The sequence below is a fragment of the Dama dama genome, chromosome 8 (genome assembly GCF_033118175.1).
Source record: "Dama dama isolate Ldn47 chromosome 8, ASM3311817v1, whole genome shotgun sequence".
Lineage (NCBI taxonomy): Eukaryota > Metazoa > Chordata > Mammalia > Artiodactyla > Cervidae > Dama > Dama dama.
In genome coordinates this window covers 68,327,097-68,348,366 of record NC_083688.1, presented here as the reverse complement: position 1 = coordinate 68,348,366, position 21,270 = coordinate 68,327,097, and positions in this window count along the sequence as shown.

Here is a 21,270-nt window from a genome sequence, read left to right as displayed (position 1 = left end):
ATATGAAGAGCTTCAAAAGTTGTGAAAAATTAGATGAGCATGAAACGGTCTGAAAAATAGGAGGAGCATGAAACGGTGTTCAAAAACATGAATAGCCTGAAAAGGTGTGAAATACATGAAGACCTTCAAGGTGTGAAATATATGAAGAGCTTCAAAAGGTGTGAAAAATATGAAGAGTTTCAAAATGTGTCAAAAATATGAGGAGCATGAAGCGGTCTGAAAAATAGGAGGAGCAAGTTGTGGTGTTGAAAAACATGAAGAGCCTGAAAAGGTGTGAACAATATGAAGAGCTTCAAAAGGTGTCAAAAATATGAGGAACATCAAACGGTCCGAAAAATATGAAGAGCATGAAATGCTGTTCAAAAACATGAAGAGCCTAAAATGTGTGAAAAATATGAAGAGCTTCAAAATGTGGGAATTACATGAGGACCATGAAACGGTCTGAAAAATAGGAGGAGCATGAAGCGGTGTTGAAAACATGAAGAGTCTGAAAAGGTGTGAAAAATATGAAGAGCTTCAAAAGGTGTCAAAAATATGAGGAGCATGAAACGGTCTGAAAAATAGGAGGAGCATGAAGCGGTGTTGAAAATCATGAAGAGCCTGAAAAGGTGTGAAAAATATGAAGAGCTTCGAAAGGTGTCAAAAATATGAGGAGCATGAAACGGTCTGAAAAATAGGAGGAGCATGAAACGGTGTTCAAAAACATGAAGAGCCTGAAAAGGTGTGAAAAATATGAAGAGCTTCAAAAGGTGTCAAAAATATGAGGAGCATGAAGCGGTCCGAAAAATAGGAGGAGCATGAAGCGGTTTTGAATAACATGAAGAGCCTGAAAAGGTGTGAAAAACATGAAGAGCCAGAAAACGTGTGAAAAATATGAAGAGCTTCAAAAGGTGTCAAAAATGAGATGAGCATGAAACGGTCTGAAAAATAGGAGGAGCATGAAGCGGTGTTGAAAAACATGAAGAGCCTGAAAAGGTGTGAAAATATGAAGAGCTTCAAAAGGTGTCAAAAATATGAGGAGCATGAAACGGTCTGAAAAATAGGAGGAGCATGAAGCTGTGTTTCATAACATGAAGAGGCTGAAAAGGTGTGAAAAACATGAAGACCTTCAAAGGTGTGAAAAATATGAAGAGCTTCAAAAGTTTTCAAAAATTAGATATGCGTGAAACGGTCTGAAAAATAGGAGGAGCATGAGGTTGTTTTCAAAAACATGAAGAGCCTGAAAAGGTGTGAAAAATATGAAGAGCTTCAAAAGTTGTCAAAAATTAGATGAGCGTGAAACGGTCTGAAAAATAGGAGGAGCATGAGGTTGTTTTGAAAAACATGAAGAGCCTGAAAAGGTGTGAAATATATGAAGAGATGCAAAAGGTGTGAAAAATATGAAGAGCTTCATGATGTGTCAAAAATATGAGGAGCATGAAGCGGTCCGAAAAATAGGAGGAGCATGAAGCGGTTTTGAAAAACATGAAGAGCCTGAAAAGGTGTTAAAAATATGAAGAGCTTCAAAAGGTGTGAAAAATATGAAGAGTTTCAAAATGTGTTAAAAATATGAGGAGCATGAAGCGATCTGAAAAATAGGAGGAGCATGAAGTGGTGTTGAAAAACATTAAGAGCCTGAAAAGGTGTGAAATATATGAAGAGCTTTAAAAGGTGTCAAAAATATGAGGGTATGAAACGGTCTGAAAAATAGTAGGAGCATGAAGCGGTGTTGAAAAACTTGAAGAGCCTGAATAGGTATGAAAAATATGAAGAGCTTCAAAATGTGTGAAATACATGAGTAGCATGAAACGATTTGAAAACTAGGAGGAGCATGAAGCGGTGTTGAAATACATGAAGAGGCTGAAAAGGTGTGAAAAATATGAAGAGCTTCAAAAGGTTTGAAATACATGAGGAGGTTGAAACGGTCTGAAATCTGGAGGAGCATGAAGGGGTGTTGAAAAACAAGAAGAGCCTGAAAAGGTGTGAAAAATATGAAGAGCTTCAAAAGGTGAGAAAAACATGAAGAGCTTCAAAAGGTGCGAAAAATGAGATGAGCATGAAACAGTCTGAAAAATAGGAGGAGCATGAAGTGGTGTTGAAAAAAATCAGGAGTCTGAAAAAGTGTGAAAAATATGAAGAGCTTCGAAAGTGTCAAAAATATTAGGAGCATGAAACGCTCTGAAAAATAGAAGGAGCATGAAGCGGTGTTCAAAAACATGAAGAGCCTGAAAAGGTGTGAAAAATATGAAGAGCTTCAAAAGGTGTCAAAAATATGAGGAGCATGAAATGGTCGCAAAATAGGAGGAGCATGAAGCGGTGTTCAAAAACATGAAGAGCCTGAGAAGGTGTGAAAAATATCAAGAGCTTCAAAACGTGTCAAAACATGAGGAGCATGTAACGGTCTGAAAAATAGGAGGAGCATGAAGCGGTGTTCAAAAACATGAAGAGCCTCAAAAGGTGTGAAAAATATGAAGAGCTCCAAAAGGTGTCAAAAATATGAGGAGCATGAAACGGTCTCAAAAATAGGAGGAGCATGAAGCGGTGTTCAAAAACATGAAGAGTCTGAAATGGTTTAAAAAATATGAAGACCTTTAAAAGGTGTCGAAAATATGAGGTTCATGAAACGTTCTGAATAATAGGAGGATCATGAAACGGTGTTCAAAAACATGAAGTGACTGAAAAGTTGTGAACAATATGAAGAGCTGCAAAAGGTGTCAAATATATGAGTAGCATAAAATGGTCTGAAAAATAGGAGGAGCATGAAACGGTGTTCAAAAATATGAAGAGCCTGAAAAGGTGTGAACAATATGAAGAGCTTCAAAACTGTGTAAAATATGAAGAGCTTCAAAAGGTGTGAAAAATATGAAGAGCTTCCAAAAGTGTGAAATACATGAGGAGCATGAAACGGTCTGTAAAATAGGAAGAGCATGAAGCGGTGTTGAAAAACATGAAGAGTCTGAAAAGGTGTGAAAAATATGATGACCTTCAAAATGTTTGAATTACATGAGGAGGTTGAAACGGTCTGAAAACAGGAGGAGCATTAAGCGGTGTTGAAAAACAAGAAGAGCCTGAAAAGGTGTGAAAAATATGAAGAGCTTCAAAATGTGTGAAATACATGAGTAGCATGAAACGATCTGAAAACTAGGAGGAGTATGAAGCGGTGTTGAAATACATGAAGAGGCTGAAAAGGTGTGAAAAATATGAAGAGTTTCAAAAGGTTTGAAATACATGAGCAGGTTGAAACGGTCTGAAAACTGGAGGAGCATGAAGCGGTGTTGAAAAACAAGAAGAGCCTGAAAAGTTGTGAAAAATATGAAGAGCTTCAAAAGGTGAGAAAATCATGAAGAGCTTCAAAAGGTGTGAAAAATGAGATGAGCATGAAACAGTCTGAAAAATAGGAGGAGCATGAAGTGGTGTTGAAAAAAATCAAGAGTCTGAAAAGGTGTGAAAAATATGAAGAGCTTCTAAAGTGTCAAAAATATTAGGAGCATGAAACGGTCGGAAAAATAGAAGGAGCATGAAGCGGTGTTCAAAAACATGAAGAGCCTGAAAAGGTGTGAAAAATATGAAGAGCTTCAAAAGGTGTCAAAAATATGAGGAGCATGAAACGGTCGAAAAATAGGAGGAGCATGAAGCGGTGTTCAAAAACATGAAGAGCCTGAGAAGGTGTGAAAAATATGAAGAGCTTCAAAACGTGTCAAAACATGAGGAGCATGAAACGATCTGAAAAATAGGAGGAGCATGAAGCGGTGTTCAAAAACATGAAGAGCCTCAAAAGGTGTGAAAAATATGAAGAGCTTCAATAGTTGTCAAAAATATGAGGAGCATGAAACGGTCTCAAAAATAGGAGGAGCATGAAGCGGTGTTCAAAAACATGAAGAGTCTGAAATGGTTTAAAAAATATGAAGACCTGTAAAAGGTGTCAAAAATATGAGGATCATGAAACGTTCTGAATAATAGGAGGATCATGAAACGGTGTTCAAAAACATGAAGAGACTGAAAAGTTGTGAACAATATGAAGAGCTGCAAAAGGTGTCAAATATATGAGTAGCATAAAATGGTCTGAAAAATAGGAGGAGCATGAAACGGTGTTCAAAAACATGAAGAGCCTGAAAAGGTGTGAAAAATATGAAGAGATTCAAAAGGTGTGAAATACATGAGAGCATGAACCGGTCTGAAAAAAAGGAGGAGCATGAAGCATTGTTGAAAAACATGAAGAGCCTGAAAAGGTGTGAAAAATATGAAGAGCTTTAAAAAGTGTCAAATATATGACGAGTATGAAACGGTCTGAAAAATAGGAGGAGCATGAAGCAGCGTTCAAAACATGAAGAGCCTGAAAAGGTGTGAAAAGTATGAAGAGCTTCAAAAGGTGTCAAAAATATGAGGAGCATGTAACAGTCTGAAAAATAGGAGGAGCATGAAGCGGTGTTGAAAAATATGAAGAGCGTGAAAACGTGTGATAAATATGAAGAGCTTCAAAAGGTGTGAAAAATATGAAGAGCTTCAAAAGGTGTCAAAAAAGAGATGAGCATGAAACGGTCTGAAAAATAGGAGGAGTATGAAGCGATGTTCAAAAACATGAAGAGCCTGAAAAGGTGTGAAAAATATGAAGAGCCTCAAAAGGTGTCAAAAATATGAGGAGCATGAAACGCTCTGAAATATAGGAGGAGCATGAAATGGTATTCAAAAACATGAAGAGCCTTAAAAGGTGTGAAAAATATGAAGAGCCTCAAAACGTGTCAAAAATATGAGGAGCATGAAACGGTCTGAAAAATAGGTGGAGCATGAAGTGGTGTTGAAAAACATGAAGAGCCTGAAAAGGTATGAAATATATGAAGAGCTTCCAAAGGTGTGAAAAACATGAGATGCAAGAACGGTCTGAAAAATAGGAGGAGGATGAAGCTGTGTTCAAAAACATGAGAGCCTGAAAATGTGTGAAAAATATGAAGAGCTTCAAAAGGTGTGAAATATATGAGGTGCATGAAAAGATCTGAAAAATAGGAGGAGCATGAAGCGGTGTTCAAAAACATGAAGAGCCTGAAAAGGTGTGAAAAATATGAAGAGCTTCAAATGGTGTCACAAATATGAGGAGCATGAAACGGTCTGAACAATAGGAGGAGCATGAAACGGTGTTGAAAAACATGAAGAGCCTGAAAAGATGTGAAAATTACGAAGAGATTCAAAAGGTGTCAAATATATGAGGAGCATGAAACGGTCTTCTAAATAGCAGCAGCAAGAAGCGGTGTTGAAAAACATGAAGAGCCTGAAAAGGTGTGAAAAATATGAAGAGCTTGAAAAGGTGTCAAAAATATGAGGAGCATGAAACAGTCTGAAAAATAGGAGGAGCATGAAGCGATGTTGAAAAACACGAAGAGCGTGAAAACGTGTGATAAATATGAAGAGCTTCAATAGGTGTGAAAAATAGGTTGAGCATCAAGCATTGTTCAAAAACATGAAGAGCCTGAAAATGTGTGAAAAATATGAAGAGCTTCAAAATGTGTCAAAAGTATGAGGAGCATGAAACGGTCTGAAAAATAGGAGGAGCATGTAGTGGTGTTCAAAACCTGAAGAGCCTTAAAAGGTGTGAAAAATATGAAGAGCTTAAAAAGGCGTCAAAAATATGAGGAGCATGAAACGGTCTGAAAAATAGGAGGAGCATGTAGTGATGTTCAAAAAGATGAAGAGCCTTAAAAGGTGTGAAAAATATGAAGAGCTTTAAAGTTGTGAAAATTATGAGGAGCATGAAACCGTCTGAAAAATAGCAGGAACATGACACGGTGTTGAAAAACATGAAGAGCCTTAAAATGTGTGAAAAATATGAAGAGCTTTAAAGGTGTGAAAAATATGAGGAGCATGAAACCGTCTGAAAAATAGGAGGAGCATGACACGGTGTTGAAAAACATGAAGATCATGAAAAGGTGTGAAAAATATGAAGAGATTCAAAAGCTGTCAAAAATATGAGGAGCCTGAAATGGTCTGAGAAATAGGAGGAGCATGAAGTGATGTTGAAAAAGATGAAGAGCCTGAAAAGGTGTGAAAAATATGAAGAGCTTCAAAAGGTGTCAAAAATATGAGGATCATGAAATGATCTGAAAAATATGAGGAACATGAAACGGTCTGAAGAATAGGAGGAGCATGAAACAGTGTTCAAAAAAATGAAGAGCCTGAAAAGGTGTGAAAAATATAAAGAGCTTCAAAATGTGACAAAAATATGAGGAGCATGAAACGGTCTGAAAAAGAGGAGGAGCATGAACCAGTGTTCAAAAACATGAAGAGCTTGAAAAGGTGTGAAATATAGGAAGAGCTTCAAAACGTGTCAAATATGAGGATAATGAAACGGTCTGAAAAATAAGAGGAGCATGCAGTGGTGTTCAAAAACATGAAGGGCCTGAAAAGGTGTGAAAAAAATGAAGATATTCAAATCTGTCAAAAATATGAGGAGCCTGAAAAGGTCTGAAAAATAGGAGGAGCATGAAGCGGTGTTCAAAAACTTGAAGAGCCTGAAAAGTTGTGAAAATATGAAGAGCTTCAAAAGGTGTCAAAAATATGAGGAGCATGAAACGACCTGAAAAATAGGAGGAGCATGAAAAAGTCTGAAAAATAGGAGGAGCATGAATCGTTGTTGAAAACATGAAGAGCATGAAAAGGTGTGAAAAATATGAAGAGCTTCAAAGGTGTCAAAAATAGGAGGAGAATGAAACTGTCTGAAAAAAAGAAGGAGCAGGAAGCAGTGTTGAAAACGATGAAGAGTCTGAAAAGGTGTGAAAAATATGAAGAGCTTCAAATGGTCTCAAAAATATGAGGAGCATGAAACGGTCTGAAATATAGGAGGAGCACGAAGCCGTCTTCAAAAACATGAAGAGCCTGAAAAGGTGTGAAAAATATGAAGAGCTTCAAAAGATGTTAAAATATGAGGAGCATGAAACGGCCCAAAAAATAGGAGGAGCATGAAAAGGTCTGAAAAATCGGAAGAGCATGAATCGGTGTTGAAAATATGAAGAGCATGAAAAGGTGTGAAAAATATGAAGAGCTTCAAAATTTGTCAAAAATATGAGGAGCAAGAAACCGTCTGAATAATAGGAGGAACATGAAGTGGTGTTGAAAAACATGAAGAACGTGAAAAGTTGTGAAATATATAAAGAGCCTCAAAAGGTGTCTTAAATATGAGGAGCATGAAACGGTCTGAAAAATAGGAGGAGCATGAAACGGTGTTCAAAAACATGAAGAGCCTGAGAAGGTGTGAAAAATATGAAGAGGTTCAAAACGTGTCAAAAATATGAGGAGCTGGAAACGGTCTGAAAAATAGGAGGGGCATGAAGCGGTGTTGAAAAACATGAAGAGCGTGAAAAGGTGTGAAAAATATGAAGAGCTTCAAAAGGTGTGAAAAATAGAAGGGCTTCAAAAGGTTCAAAAATGAGATGAGCTTGAAACGTTCTGAATATTAGGAGGAACATGAAGTGGTGTTGAAAAACATGAAGAGCCTGAAAAGGTGTGAAATATATGAAGAGCTTCAAAATGAGTCAAAAATATGAGGAGCATGAAACGGTCCGAAAAATAGGAGGAGCATGAAACGTTGTTCAAAAACATGAAGAGCCTGACAAGTTGTGAAAAATATGAAGAGCTTCAAAAGGTGTGAAATACATGAGGAGCATTAAACGGTCTGAAAAATAGGAGGATCATGAAGCGGTGTTCGAAAACATGAAGAGCCTGAAAAGGTGTGAAAAATATGAATAGCTTCAAAAGTTGTGAAATACATGAGGAGCATGAAACGGTCTGAAATATAGGAGGAGCATGAAGCGGTGTTCAAAAACATGAAGAGCTTCAAAAGGTGTGAAAAATATGTGGAGCTTCAAAAGGTGTCAAAAATATGAGGAGCATGAAACGATCTGAAATATATGAGGAGCATGAAACGGTATTCAAAAATATGAAGAACCTGAAAACGTGTGAAAACATGAAGAGCCTGAAAAGTTGTGAAAATTATGAAGAGCTTCAAAAGGTGTCAAAAATATGAGGAGCATTAAACGGTCTGAAAAATAGGAGGAGGAAGAAGCGGTGTTGAAAAACATGAAGAGCCTGAAAAGGTGCCAAAAATATGAAGAGCTTCAAAAGGTGTGAAAAATATGAAGAGCTTCAAAAGGTGAGAAATGTATGAGGAGCATTAAACTGTCTGAGAATTAGGAGGAGCATGAAGAGGTGTGGAAAAACATGAAGACCCTGAAAAGGTGTGAAAAATATGAAGAGCTTCAAAATGTGTCAAAAATATGAGGAACATGAAACGGTCTGAAATATAGGAGGAACATGAAGTGGTGTTGAAAAACATGAAGAGCCTGAAGGTGTGAACAATATGAAGAGCTTCAAAAGGTGTCAAAAATATGAGGAGCATGAAACGGTCCGAAAAATAGGAAGAGCATGAAACGGTGTTCAAAAACATGAAGAGCCTAAAAGGTATGAAAAATATGAAGAGCTTCAAAAAGTGTGAAATACATGAGTAGCATGAAACGATCTGAAAACTAGGAGGAGCATGAAGCGGTGTTGAAATACATGAAGAGGCTGAAAAGTTGTGAAAAATATGAAGAGCTTCATAAAGTGTGAAACATATGAAGAGCTTCAAAAGGTGTCAAATATATGAGGAGCATGAAACGGTCTGAAAAACAGGAGGAGCATGAAGCGGTGTTTAAAAACATGAAGAGCCTGAAAACATGTGAAAAATATGAAGAGCATCCAAAGGTGTCAAAAATATGAGGAGCATGAAACGGTCTGAAATATAATAGGAGGAATAAGCGGTGTTGAAAAACATGAAGAGCCTGAAAAGGTGTTAAAAATATGAAGAGCTTCAAAAGGTGTCAAAAATAAGAGGAGCATGAACGGTCTGAAAATTAGGAGGAGCATGAGGCGGTCTGGAAAAACATGAAGAGCCTGAAAAGGTGTGAAAAATATGAAGAGATTCAAAGGATGTGAAATACAGGAGGAGCATTAAACGGTCTGAAAAATAGGATGAGCATGAAGCGTTGTTGCAAAACATGAAGAGCCTGAAAAGGTGTGAAAAATATGAAGAGCTTCAAAATGTTTCAAAAATATGAGGAGGAAGAACGGTCTGAAAAATAGGAGGAGCATGAAGCGGTGTTCAAAAACATGAAGAGCCTGAAAAGGTGTGAAAAATATGAAGAGCTTCAAAAGGTGTGAAATATATGAAGAGCTTCAAAAGGTGTTCAAAAATGAGATGACCATGAAACGGTCTGAAAAATAGGAGGAGCATGTATCTGGGCTCAAAAACATGAAGAGCCTGAAAAGGTGTTAAAAATATGAAGAGCTTCAAAAGGTGTCAAAAATATGAGGAGCATGAAACGGTCTGAAAAATAGGAGGCTCATGAAACGGTGTTGAAAAACATGAAAAGCCTGAAAACGTGTCAAAAATATGATGAGCTTCAGGCTGGCGGGTAAAGCTGGGAGGTCCCTGTCGGGGGCGCCGGTTGGAGACATGATTGCAATATGGGCCTTAGGATTTGAGCCAAAGAAAGAAGAAATTAAAAAGATGATAGCTGAAACTGACCAAGAAGGAATTTGCACCATTAATTTTGAAGAATTTTTTGCCATAATGAGTGTAAAAATGAGTGAAAAGGATGAAAAAGAAGAAATATTGAAGGCTTTCAAACTATTTGATGATGATGATACAGGAAGAATATCATTGAACAATATCAAGAGGGTTGCTAAGGAGCTAGGGGAAAATTTAACAGATGATGAACTTCAGGAAATGCTTGATGAGGCTGATCATGATGGGGATGGAGAAATAAACAAGGAAGAATTTTTGAAAATGATGCAAAAGACCACTCTTTATTAACACTGTCTTTTGTGCCTTTTGGAAAGTTGTTAACAAGTTTGTATTTGCTATAAGTTCCATAATAGCTGAATATATTCATTTTCAGTGTTTAAGTTTAGATACATAAACTGGTCTCTTGATGTCTAACCCATGTGAGAAGTTACATGTTGCTACCAATATGTTGTTAAATCTATAACATCAAGAAATAAAATGTAGTGACTTCCTTAAACTATGAATCTGAAGAACAGTACTAATTACAAGTGCTATTTTTAGAGCCCCAGGTTCTAAAACTTAGATTTTTTATTTAACTTATGGAAATGGGCCCCACATCATAAGCCAGCCATCACTTTCCCTATTATTTTCCTTTTGTGCAACGCTAAAAATGAACATTTGCTTTTTAACTGATTATTCAGATATGTAAAGTCTTAAATAAAACTGGCAGCATCAAAAGGTGTGAAAAATATGAAGAGCTTCAAAAGGTGTCAAAAATGAGATGAGCATGAAACTGTCTGAAAAATAGGAGGAGCATGAAACGGTGTTCAAAAACATGAAGAGTCTGAAAAGTTGTGAAATACATGAAGAGCTTCAAAAGGTGTGAAAAATATGAGGAGCATGAAACGGTCTGAAAAATAGGAGGAGCAAGAAGTGGTGTTGAAAAACATGAAGAGCTTGAAAAGGTGTGAAAAATATGAAGAGCTTCAAAAGGTGTGAAAAATATGAGGAGCATTAAACGGTCTGAAAAATAGGAGGAGGAAGAAGCGGTGTTGAAAAACATGAAGAGCCTGAAAAGGTGTTAAAAATATGAAGAGCTTCAAAAGGTGTTAAAAATATGAAGAGCTTCAAAAGGTGTGAAATGTATGAGGAGCATTAAACTGTCTGAGAAATAGGAGGAGCATGAAGCGGTGTTGAAAAACATGAAGAGCCTGAAAAGGTGTGAAAAATATGAAGAGCTTCAAAATGTGTCAAAAATATGAGGAGCATGAAACGGTCTGAAATATAGGAGGAGCATGAAGTGGTGTTGCAAAACATGAAGAGCCTGAAAATGTGTGAACAATATGAAGAGCTTCAAAAGGTGTCAAAAATATGAGGAGCATGAAACGGTCCGAAAAATAGGAAGAGCATGAAACGGTGTTCAAAAACATGAAGAGCTTAAAAGGTATGAAAAATATAAAGAGCTTCAAAAAGTGTGAAATACATGAGTAGCATGAAACGATCTGAAAACTAGGAGGAGCATGAAGCGGTGTTGAAATACATGAAGAGGCTGAAAATGTGTGAAAAATATGAAGAGCTTCAGAAGGTGTGAAACATATGAAGAGCTTCAAAAGGTGTCAAATATATGAGGAGCATGAAACGGTCTGAAAAATAGGAGGAGGAGGAAGCGGTGTTGAAAAACATGAAGAGCCTGAAAAGGTGTTAAAAATATGAAGAGCTTCAAAAGGTGTCAAAAATAAGAGGAGCATGAACGGTCTGAAAATTAAGAGGAGCATGAGGCCGTCTTGAAAAACATGAAGAGCCTGAAAAGGTGTGAAAAATATGAAGAGATTCAAAGGATGTGAAATACAGGAAGAGCATTAAACGGTCTGAAAAATAGGATGAGCATGAAGCGTTGTTGCAAAACATGAAGAGCCTGAAAAGGTGTGAAAAATATGAAGAGCTTCAAAATGTTTCAAAAATATGAGGAGGAAGAACGGTCTGAAAAATAGGAGGAGCATGAAGCGGTGTTCAAAAACATGAAGAGCCTGAAAAGGTGTGAAAAATATGAAGAGCTTCAAAAGGTGTGAAAAATATGAAGAGCTTCAAAAGGTGTTCAAAAATGAGATGACCATGAAACGGTCTGAAAAATAGGAGGAGCATGAATCTGGGCTCAAAAACATGAAGAGCCTGAAAAGGTGTGAAAAATATGAAGAGCTTCAAAAGGTGTCAAAAATATGAGGAACATGAAACGGTCTGAAAAACAGCAGGAGCATGAAACGGTGTTCAAAAACAAGAAGAGCCTGAAAACGTGTGAAAAACATGAAGAGCCTGAAAAGGTGTGAAAATTATGAAGAGCTTCAAAAGGTGTCAAAAATATGAGGAGCATGAAACGGTCTGAAAAATAGGAGGCTCATGAAACGGTGTTGAAAAACATGAAAAGCCTGAAAACGTGTCAAAAATATGATGAGCTTCAGGCTGGCGGGTAAAGCTGGGAAGTCCCGGTCGGGGGCGCCGGTTGGAGACATGATTGCAATGTGGGCCTTAGGATTTGAGCCAAAGAAAGAAGAAATTAAAAAGATGATAGCTGAAACTGACCAAGAAGGAATTTGCACCATTAATTTTGAAGAATTTTTTGCCATAATGAGTGTAAAACTGAGTGAAAAGGATGAAAAAGAAGAAATATTGAAGGCTTTCAAACTATTTGATGATGATGATACAGGAAGAATATCATTGAACAATATCAAGAGGGTTGCTAAGGAGCTAGGGGAAAATTTAACAGATGATGAACTTCAGGAAATGCTTGATGAGGCTGATCATGATGGGGATGGAGAAATAAACAAGGAAGAATTTTTGAAAATGATGCAAAAGACCACTCTTTATTAACACTGTCTTTTGTGCCTTTTGGAAAATTGTTAACAAGTTTGTATTTGCTATAAGTTCCATAATAGCTGAATATATTCATTTTCAGTGTTTAAGTTTAGATACATAAACTGGTCTCTGGATGTCTAATCCATGTGAGAACTTACATGTTGCTACCAATATGTTGTTAAATCTATAACATCAAGAAATAAAATGTAGTGACTTCCTTAAACTATGAATCTGAAGAACAGTACTAATTACAAGTGCTATTTTTAGAGCCCCAGGTTCTAAAACTTAGAGTTTTTATTTAACTTATGGAAATTGGCCCCACATCATAAGCCAGCCATCACTTTCCATATTATTTTCCTTTTGTGCAATGCTAAAAATGAACATTTGCTTTTTAACTGATTATTCAGATATGTAAAGTCTTAAATAAAACTGGCAGCATCAAAAGGTGTGAAAAATATGAAGAGCTTCAAAAGGTGTCAAAAATGAGATGAGCATGAAACTCTCTGAAAAATAGGAGGAGCAAGAAATGGTGTTCAAAAACATGAAGAGTCTGAAAAGTTGTGAAATACATGAAGAGCTTCAAAAGGTGTGAAAAATATGAGGAGCATGAAACGGTCTGAAAAATAGGAGGAGCAAGAAGTGGTGTTGAAAAACATGAAGAGCTTGAAAAGGTGTGAAAAATATGAAGAGCTTCAAAAGGTGTGAAAAATATGAGGAGCATGAAACGGTCTGAAAAATAGGAGGAGGAAGAAGCGGTGTTGAAAAACATGAAGAGCCTGAAAAGGTGTTAAAAATATGAAGAGCTTCAAAAGGTGTCAAAAATAAGAGGAGCATGAACGGTCTGAAAATTAGGAGGAGCATGAGGTGGTCTTGAAAACATGAAGAGCCTGAAAAGGTGTGAAAAATATGAAGAGCTTCAAAAGGTGTGAAATACAGGAGGAGCATTAAACGGTCTGAAAAATAGGAGGAGCATGAAGCGTTGTTGCAAAACATGAAGAGCCTGAAAATGTGTGAAAAATATGAAGAGCTTCAAAAGGTGTCAAAAATATGAGGAGCATGAAACGGTCTGAAATATAGGAGGAGCATGAAATGGTGTTGAAAAACATGAAGAGCCTGAAGGTGTGAACAATATGAAGAGCTTCAAAAGGTGTCAAAAATATGAGAGCATGAAACGGTCCGAAAAATAGGAAGAGCATGAAACGGTGTTCAAAAACATGAAGAGCCTAAAAGGTATGAAAAATATGAAGAGCTTCAAAAAGTGTGAAATACTTGAGTAGCATGAAACGATCTGAAAACTAGGAGGAGCATGAAGCGGTGTTGAAATACATGAAGAGGCTGAAAAGTTGTGAAAAATATGAAGAGCTTCAAAAGGTGTGAAACATATGAAGAGCTTCAAAAGGTGTCAAATATATGAGGAGCATGAACGGTCTGAAAATTAGGGGGAGCATGAGGCCGTCTTGAAAAACATGAAGAGCCTGAAAAGGTGTGAAAAATATGAAGAGATTCAAAGGATGTGAAATACAGGAGGAGCATTAAACGGTCTGAAAAATAGGAGGAGCATGAAGCGTTGTTGCAAAACAAGAAGAGCCTGAAAATGTGTGAAAACTATGAAGAGCTTCAAAATGTGTCAAAAATATGAGGAGCATGAAACGGTCTAAAATATAGGAGGAGCATGAGGCCGTCTTGAAAAACAAGAAGAGCCTGAAAAGGTGTGAAAAATATGAAGAGCTTCAAAATGTTTCAAAAATATGAGGAGGAAGAACGGTCTGAAAAATAGGAGGAGCATGAAGCGGTGTTCAAAAACATGAAGAGCCTGAAAAGGTGTGAAAAATATGAAGAGCTTCAAAAGGTGTGAAAAATATGAAGAGCTTCAAAAGGTGTTAAAAAATGAGATGACCATGAAACGGTCTGAAAAATAGGAGGAGCATGAATCTGGGCTCAAAAACATGAAGAGCCTGAAAAGGTGTGAAAAATATGAAGAGCTTCAAAAGGTGTCAAAAATATGAGGAACATGAAACGGTCTGAAAAACAGCAGGAGCATGAAACGGTGTTCAAAAACAAGAAGAGCCTGAAAACGTGTGAAAAACATGAAGAGCCTGAAAAGGTGTGAAAATTATGAAGAGCTTCAAAAGGTGTCAAAAATATGAGGAGCATGAAACGGTCTGAAAAATAGTAGGCTCATGAAACGGTGTTGAAAAACATGAAAAGCCTGAAAACGTGTCAAAAATATGATGAGCTTCAGGCTGGCGGGTAAAGCTGTTAGGTCCCTGTCGGGGGCGCCAGATGGAGACATGATTGCAATGTGGGCCTTAGGATTTGAGCCAAAGAAAGAAGAAATTAAAAAGATGATAGCTGAAACTGACCAAGAAGGAATTTGCACCATTAATTTTGAAGAATTTTTTGCCATAATGAGTGTAAAAATGAGTGAAAAGGATGAAAAAGAAGAAATATTGAAGGCTTTCAAACTATTTGATGATGATGATACAGGAAGAATATCATTGAACAATATCAAGAGGGTTGCTAAGGAGCTAGGGGAAAATTTAACAGATGATGAACTTCAGGAAATGCTTGATGAGGCTGATCATGATGGGGATGGAGAAATAAACAAGGAAGAATTTTTGAAAATGATGCAAAAGACCACTCTTTATTAACACTGTCTTTTGTGCCTTTTGGAAAGTTGTTAACAAGTTTGTATTTGCTATAAGTTCCATAATAGCTGAATATATTCATTTTCAGTGTTTAAGTTTAGATACATAAACTGGTCTCTTGATGTCTAACCCATGTGAGAAGTTACATGTTGCTACCAATATGTTGTTAAATCTATAACATCAAGAAATAAAATGTAGTGACTTCCTTAAACTATGAATCTGAAGAACAGTACTAATTACAAGTGCTATTTTTAGAGCCCCAGGTTCTAAAACTTAGATTTTTTATTTAACTTATGGAAATTGGCCCCACATCATAAGCCAGCCATCACTTTCCCTATTATTTTCCTTTTGTGCAACGCTAAAAATGAACATTTGCTTTTTAACTGATTATTCAGATATGTAAAGTCTTAAATAAAACTGGCAGCATCAAAAGGTGTGAAAAATATGAAGAGCTTCAAAAGGTGTCAAAAATGAGATGAGCATGAAACTGTCTGAAAAATAGGAGGAGCATGAAACGGTCTTCAAAAACATGAAGAGTCTGAAAAGTTGTGAAATACATGAAGAGCTTCAAAAGGTGTGAAAAATATGAGGAGCATTAAACGGTCTGAAAATTAGGAGGAGCATGAAGCGGTGTTGAAAAACATGAAGAGTCTGAAAAGGTGTGAAAAATATGAAGAGCTTCAAAAGTTGTCAAAATATGAGGAGCATGAAACGGTCTGAAAAATAGGAGGAGGAAGAAGCGGTGTTGAAAAACATGAAGAGCTTGAAAAGGTGTTAAAAATATGAAGAGCTTCAAAAGGTGTGAAAAATATGAGGAGCATGAAACGGTCTGAAAAATAGGAGGCTCATGAAACGGTGTTGAAAAACATGAAAAGCCTGAAAACGTGTCAAAAATATGATGAGCTTCACGCTGGCGGGTAAAGCTGGGAGGTCCCTGTCGGGGGCGCCAGATGGAGACATGATTGCAATGTGGGCCTTAGGATTTGAGCCAAAGAAAGAAGAAATTAAAAAGATGATAGCTGAAACTGACCAAGAAGGAATTTGCACCATTAATTTTGAAGAATTTTTTGCCATAATGAGTGTAAAACTGAGTGAAAAGGATGAAAAAGAAGAAATATTGAAGGCTTTCAAACTATTTGATGATGATGATACAGGAAGAATATCATTGAACAATATCAAGAGGGTTGCTAAGGAGCTAGGGGAAAATTTAACAGATGATGAACTTCAGGAAATGCTTGATGAGGCTGATCATGATGGGGATGGAGAAATAAACAAGGAAGAATTTTTGAAAATGATGCAAAAGACCACTCTTTATTAACACTGTCTTTTGTGCCTTTTGGAAAGTTGTTAACAAGTTTGTATTTGCTATAAGTTCCATAATAGCTGAATATATTCATTTTCAGTGTTTAAGTTTAGATACATAAACTGGTCTCTGGATGTCTAATCCATGTGAGAAGTTACATGTTGCTACCAATATGTTGTTAAATCTATAACATCAAGAAATAAAATGTAGTGACTTCCTTAAACTATGAATCTGAAGAACAGTACTAATTACAAGTGCTATTTTTAGAGCCCCAGGTTCTAAAACTTAGATTTTTTATTTAACTTATGGAAATTGGCCCCACATCATAAGCCAGCCATCACTTTCCCTATTATTTTCCTTTTGTGCAACGCTAAAAATGAACATTTGCTTTTTAACTGATTATTCAGATATGTAAAGTCTTAAATAAAACTGGCAGCATCAAAAGGTGTGAAAAATATGAAGAGCTTCAAAAGGTGTCAAAAATGAGATGAGCATGAAACTGTCTGAAAAATATGAGGAGCATGAAACGGTGTTCAAAAACATGAAGAGTCTGAAAAGTTGTGAAATACATGAAGAGCTTCAAAAGGTGTGAAAAATATGAGGAGCATTAAACGGTCTGAAAATTAGGAGGAGCATGAAGCGGTGTTGAAAAACATGAAGAGTCTGAAAAGGTGTGAAAAATATGAAGAGCTTCAAAAGTTGTCAAAATATGAGGAGCATGAAACGGTCTGAAAAATAGGAGGAGGAAGAAGCGGTGTTGAAAAACATGAAGAGCTTGAAAAGGTGTTAAAAATATGAAGAGCTTCAAAAGGTGTGAAAAATATGAGGAGCATGAAACGGTCTGACAAATAGGAGTAGCATGAAGCGGTGTTGAAAAACATGAAGAGCCTGAAAAGGTGTGAATAATATGAAGAGCTTGAAAAGATGTGAAATACATGAGGAGCATTAAACGGTCTGAAAAATAGGAGGAGCATGAAACGGTGTTCAAAAACACGAAGAGCCTGAAAGGTGTGAATATTATGAAGAGCTTCAAAAGGTGTGAAAAATATGAGGAGCATGAAACGGTCTGAAAAATAGGAGGATCATGAAGCGGTGTTGAAAAACATGAAGAGCCTGAAAACGTGTGAAAAATATGAAGAACATCAAAAGGTGTCAAAAATATGAGGAGCATGAAACGGTGGGCAAAAACATGAAGAGCCTGAAAACGTGTGCAAAATATGAAGAGCCTGAATAGATGTGAAAATAATGAAGAGCTTCAAAAGGTGTTAAAAATATGAGGAGCATGAAACGGTCTGAAAAATAGGAGGAGCATGAAGTGGTGTTGAAAACATGAAGAGCCTGAAAAGGTGTGAGAAATAAGAAGAGCTTCAAAAGGTGTCAAAAATATAAGCTGCATGAAACGGTCTGCAAAAAAGGAGGAGCATGAAGTGGTGTTGAAAAACATGAAGAGCTTCAAAAGGTGTGACAAATATGAAGAGCTTCAAAAGGTGTCAAAAATATGAGGAGCATGAAACGGTCTGAAAAATAGGAGAAGCATGAAGCGGTGTTCAAAAACATGAAGAGCCTGAAGAGGTGTGAAAAATATGAAGAGCTTCAAAAGGTGTCAAAAATATGAGGAACATCAAACGGTCCGAAAAATATGAAGAGCATGAAATGCTGTTCAAAAACATGAAGAGCCTAAAATGTGTGAAAAATATGAAGAGCTTCAAAATGTGGGAAATACATGAGGACCATGAAACGGTTTGAAAAATAGGAGGAGCATGAAGCGGTGTTGAAAACATGAAGAGTCTGAAAAGGTGTGAAAAATATGAAGAGCTTCAAAAGGTGTCAAAAATATGAGGAGCATGAAGCGGTCCGAAAAATAGGAGGAGCATGAAGCGGTTTTGAATAACATGAAGAGCCTGAAAAGGTGTGAAAAACATGAAGAGCCAGAAAACGTGTGAAAAATATGAAGAGCTTCAAAAGGTGTCAAAAATGAGATGAGCATGAAACGGTCTGAAAAATAGGAGGAGCATGAAGCGGTGTTGAAAAACATGAAGAGCCTGAAAAGGTGTGAAAATATGAAGAGCTTCAAAAGGTGTCAAAAATATGAGGAGCATGAAACGGTCTGAAAAATAGGAGGAGCATGAAGCTGTGTTTCATAACATGAAGAGGCTGAAAAGGTGTGAAAAACATGAAGACTTTCAAAGGTGTGAAAAATATGAAGAGCTTCAAAAGTTTTCAAAAATTAGATATGCGTGAAACGGTCTGAAAAATAGGAGGAGCATGAGGTTGTTTTCAAAAACATGAAGAGCCTGAAAAGGTGTGAAAAATATGAAGAGCTTCAAAAGTTGTCAAAAATTAGATGAGCGTGAAACGGTCTGAAAAATAGGAGGAGCATGAGGTTGTTTTGAAAAACATGAAGAGCCTGAAAAGGTGTGAAATATATGAAGAGATGCAAAAGGTGTGAAAAATATGAAGAGCTACATGATGTGTCAAAAATATGAGGAGCATGAAGCGGTCCGAAAAATAGGAGGAGCATGAAGCGGTTTTGAAAAACATGAAGAGCCTGAAAAGGTGTTAAAAATATGAAGAGCTTCAAAAGGTGTGAAAAATATGAAGAGTTTCAAAATGTGTTAAAAATATGAGGAGCATGAAGCGATCTGAAAAATAGGAGGAGCATGAAGTGGTGTTGAAAAACATTAAGAGCCTGAAAAGGTGTGAAATATATGAAGAGCTTTAAAAGGTGTCAAAAATATGAGGGTATGAAACGGTCTGAAAAATAGTAGGAGCATGAAGCGGTGTTGAAAAACTTGAAGAGCCTGAATAGGTATGAAAAATATGAAGAGCTTCAAAATGTGTGAAATACATGAGTAGCATGAAACGATCTGAAAACTAGGAGGAGCATGAAGCGGTGTTGAAATACATGAAGAGGCTGAAAAGGTGTGAAAAATATGAAGAGCTTCAAAAGGTTTGAAATACATGAGGAGGTTGAAACGGTCTGAAAACTGGAGGAGCATGAAGCGGTGTTGAAAAACAAGAAGAGCCTGAAAAGGTGTGAAAAATATGAAGAGCTTCAAAAGGTGAGAAAAACATGAAGAGCTTCAAAAGGTGTGAAAAATGAGATGAGCATGAAACAGTCTGAAAAATAGGAGGAGCATGAAGTGGTGTTGAAAAAAATCAGGAGTCTGAAAAGGTGTGAAAAATATGAAGAGCTTCGAAAGTGTCAAAAATATTAGGAGCATGAAACGGTCTGAAAAATAGAAGGAGCATGAAGCGCTGTTCAAAAACATGAAGAGCCTGAAAAGGTGTGAAAAATATGAAGAGCTTCAAAACGTGTCAAAAATATGAGGAGCATGAAACGGTCGCAAAATAGGAGGAGCATGAAGCGGTGTTCAAAAACATGAAGAGCCTGAGGTGTGAAAAAAATGAAGAGCTTCAAAACGTGTCAAAACATGAGGAGCATGAAACGGTCTGAAAAATAGGAGGAGCATGAAGCGGTGTTCAAAAACATGAAGAGCCTCAAAAGGTGTGAAAAATATGAAGAGCTCCAAAAGGTGTCAAAAATATGAGGAGCATGAAACGGTCTCAAAAATAGGAGGAGCATGAAGCGGTGTTCAAAAACATGAAGAGTCTGAAATGGTCTAAAAAATATGAAGACCTTTAAAAGGTGTCAAAAATATGAGGATCATGAAACGTTCTGAATAATAGGAGGATCATGAAACGGTGTTCAAAAACATGAAGAGACTGAAAAGTTGTGAACAATATGAAGAGCTGCAAAAGGTGTCAAATATATGAGTAGCATAAAATGGTCTGAAAAATAGGAGGAGCATGAAACGGTGTTCAAAAATATGAAGAGCCTGAAAAGGTGTGAACAATATGAAGAGCTTCAAAACTGTGTAAAATATGAAGAGCTTCAAAAGGTGTGAAAAATATGAAGAGCTTCCAAAAGTGTGAAATACATGAGGAGCATGAAACGGTCTGTAAAACAGGAGGAGCATGAAGCGGTGTTGAAAAACATGAAGAGTCTGAAAAGGTGTGAAAAATATGAAGACCTTCAAAAGGTTTGAAATACATGAGGAGGTTGAAACGGTCTGAAAACAGGAGGAGCATTATGCGGTGTTGAAAAACAAGAAGAGCCTGAAAAGGTGTGAAAAATATGAAGAGCTTCAAAAGGTGAGAAAATCATGAAGAGCTTCATAAGTTGTGAAAAATGAGATGAGCATGAAACAGTCTGAAAAATAGCAGGAGCATTAAATGGTGTTGAAAAAATTGAAGAGCCTGAAAACGTGTGAAAAATATGAAGAGCTTCTAAGGTGTCAAAAATATTAGGAGCCTGATACGGTCTGAAAAATAGGAGGAGCATGAAGTGGTTTTCAAAAACATGAAGAGCCTGAAATGGTGTAAAAAATATGAAGAGCTTCAAAAGCTGTCAAAAATATGAGGTGCATTAAACGGTCTGAAAAAGAGGAGGAGTATGAAGCGGTGTTCAAAAATATGAAGAGCCTGAGAAGGTGTGAAAAATATGAAGAGCTTCAAAACGTGTCAAAATATGAGGAGCATGAACCGGTCTGAAAAATAGGAGGAGCATGAAGCGGTGTTGAAAAACATGAAGAGCCTGAAAAGGTGTGAAATACATGAAGAGCTTTAAAAGTTGTCAAAAATATGAGGAAGATGAAACGTTCTGAAATATAGGAGCATGAAGCCGTGTTGAAAAACATGAAGAGCCTGAAAAGGTGTGAAAAACATGAAGAGCCAGAAAACGTGTGAAAAATTTGAAGAGCTTCAAAAGGTGTCAAAAATGAGATGAGCATGAAACGGTCTGAAAAATAGGAGGAGCATGAAGTGGTGTTGAAAAACACGAAGCGCCTGAAAAGGTGTGAGAAATATGAAGAGCTTCAAACGGTGTGAAAAATATGAGGAGCATGAAACGGTCTGCAAAAATGAGGAGAATGAAGTGGTGTTGAAAAACATGAAGAGCC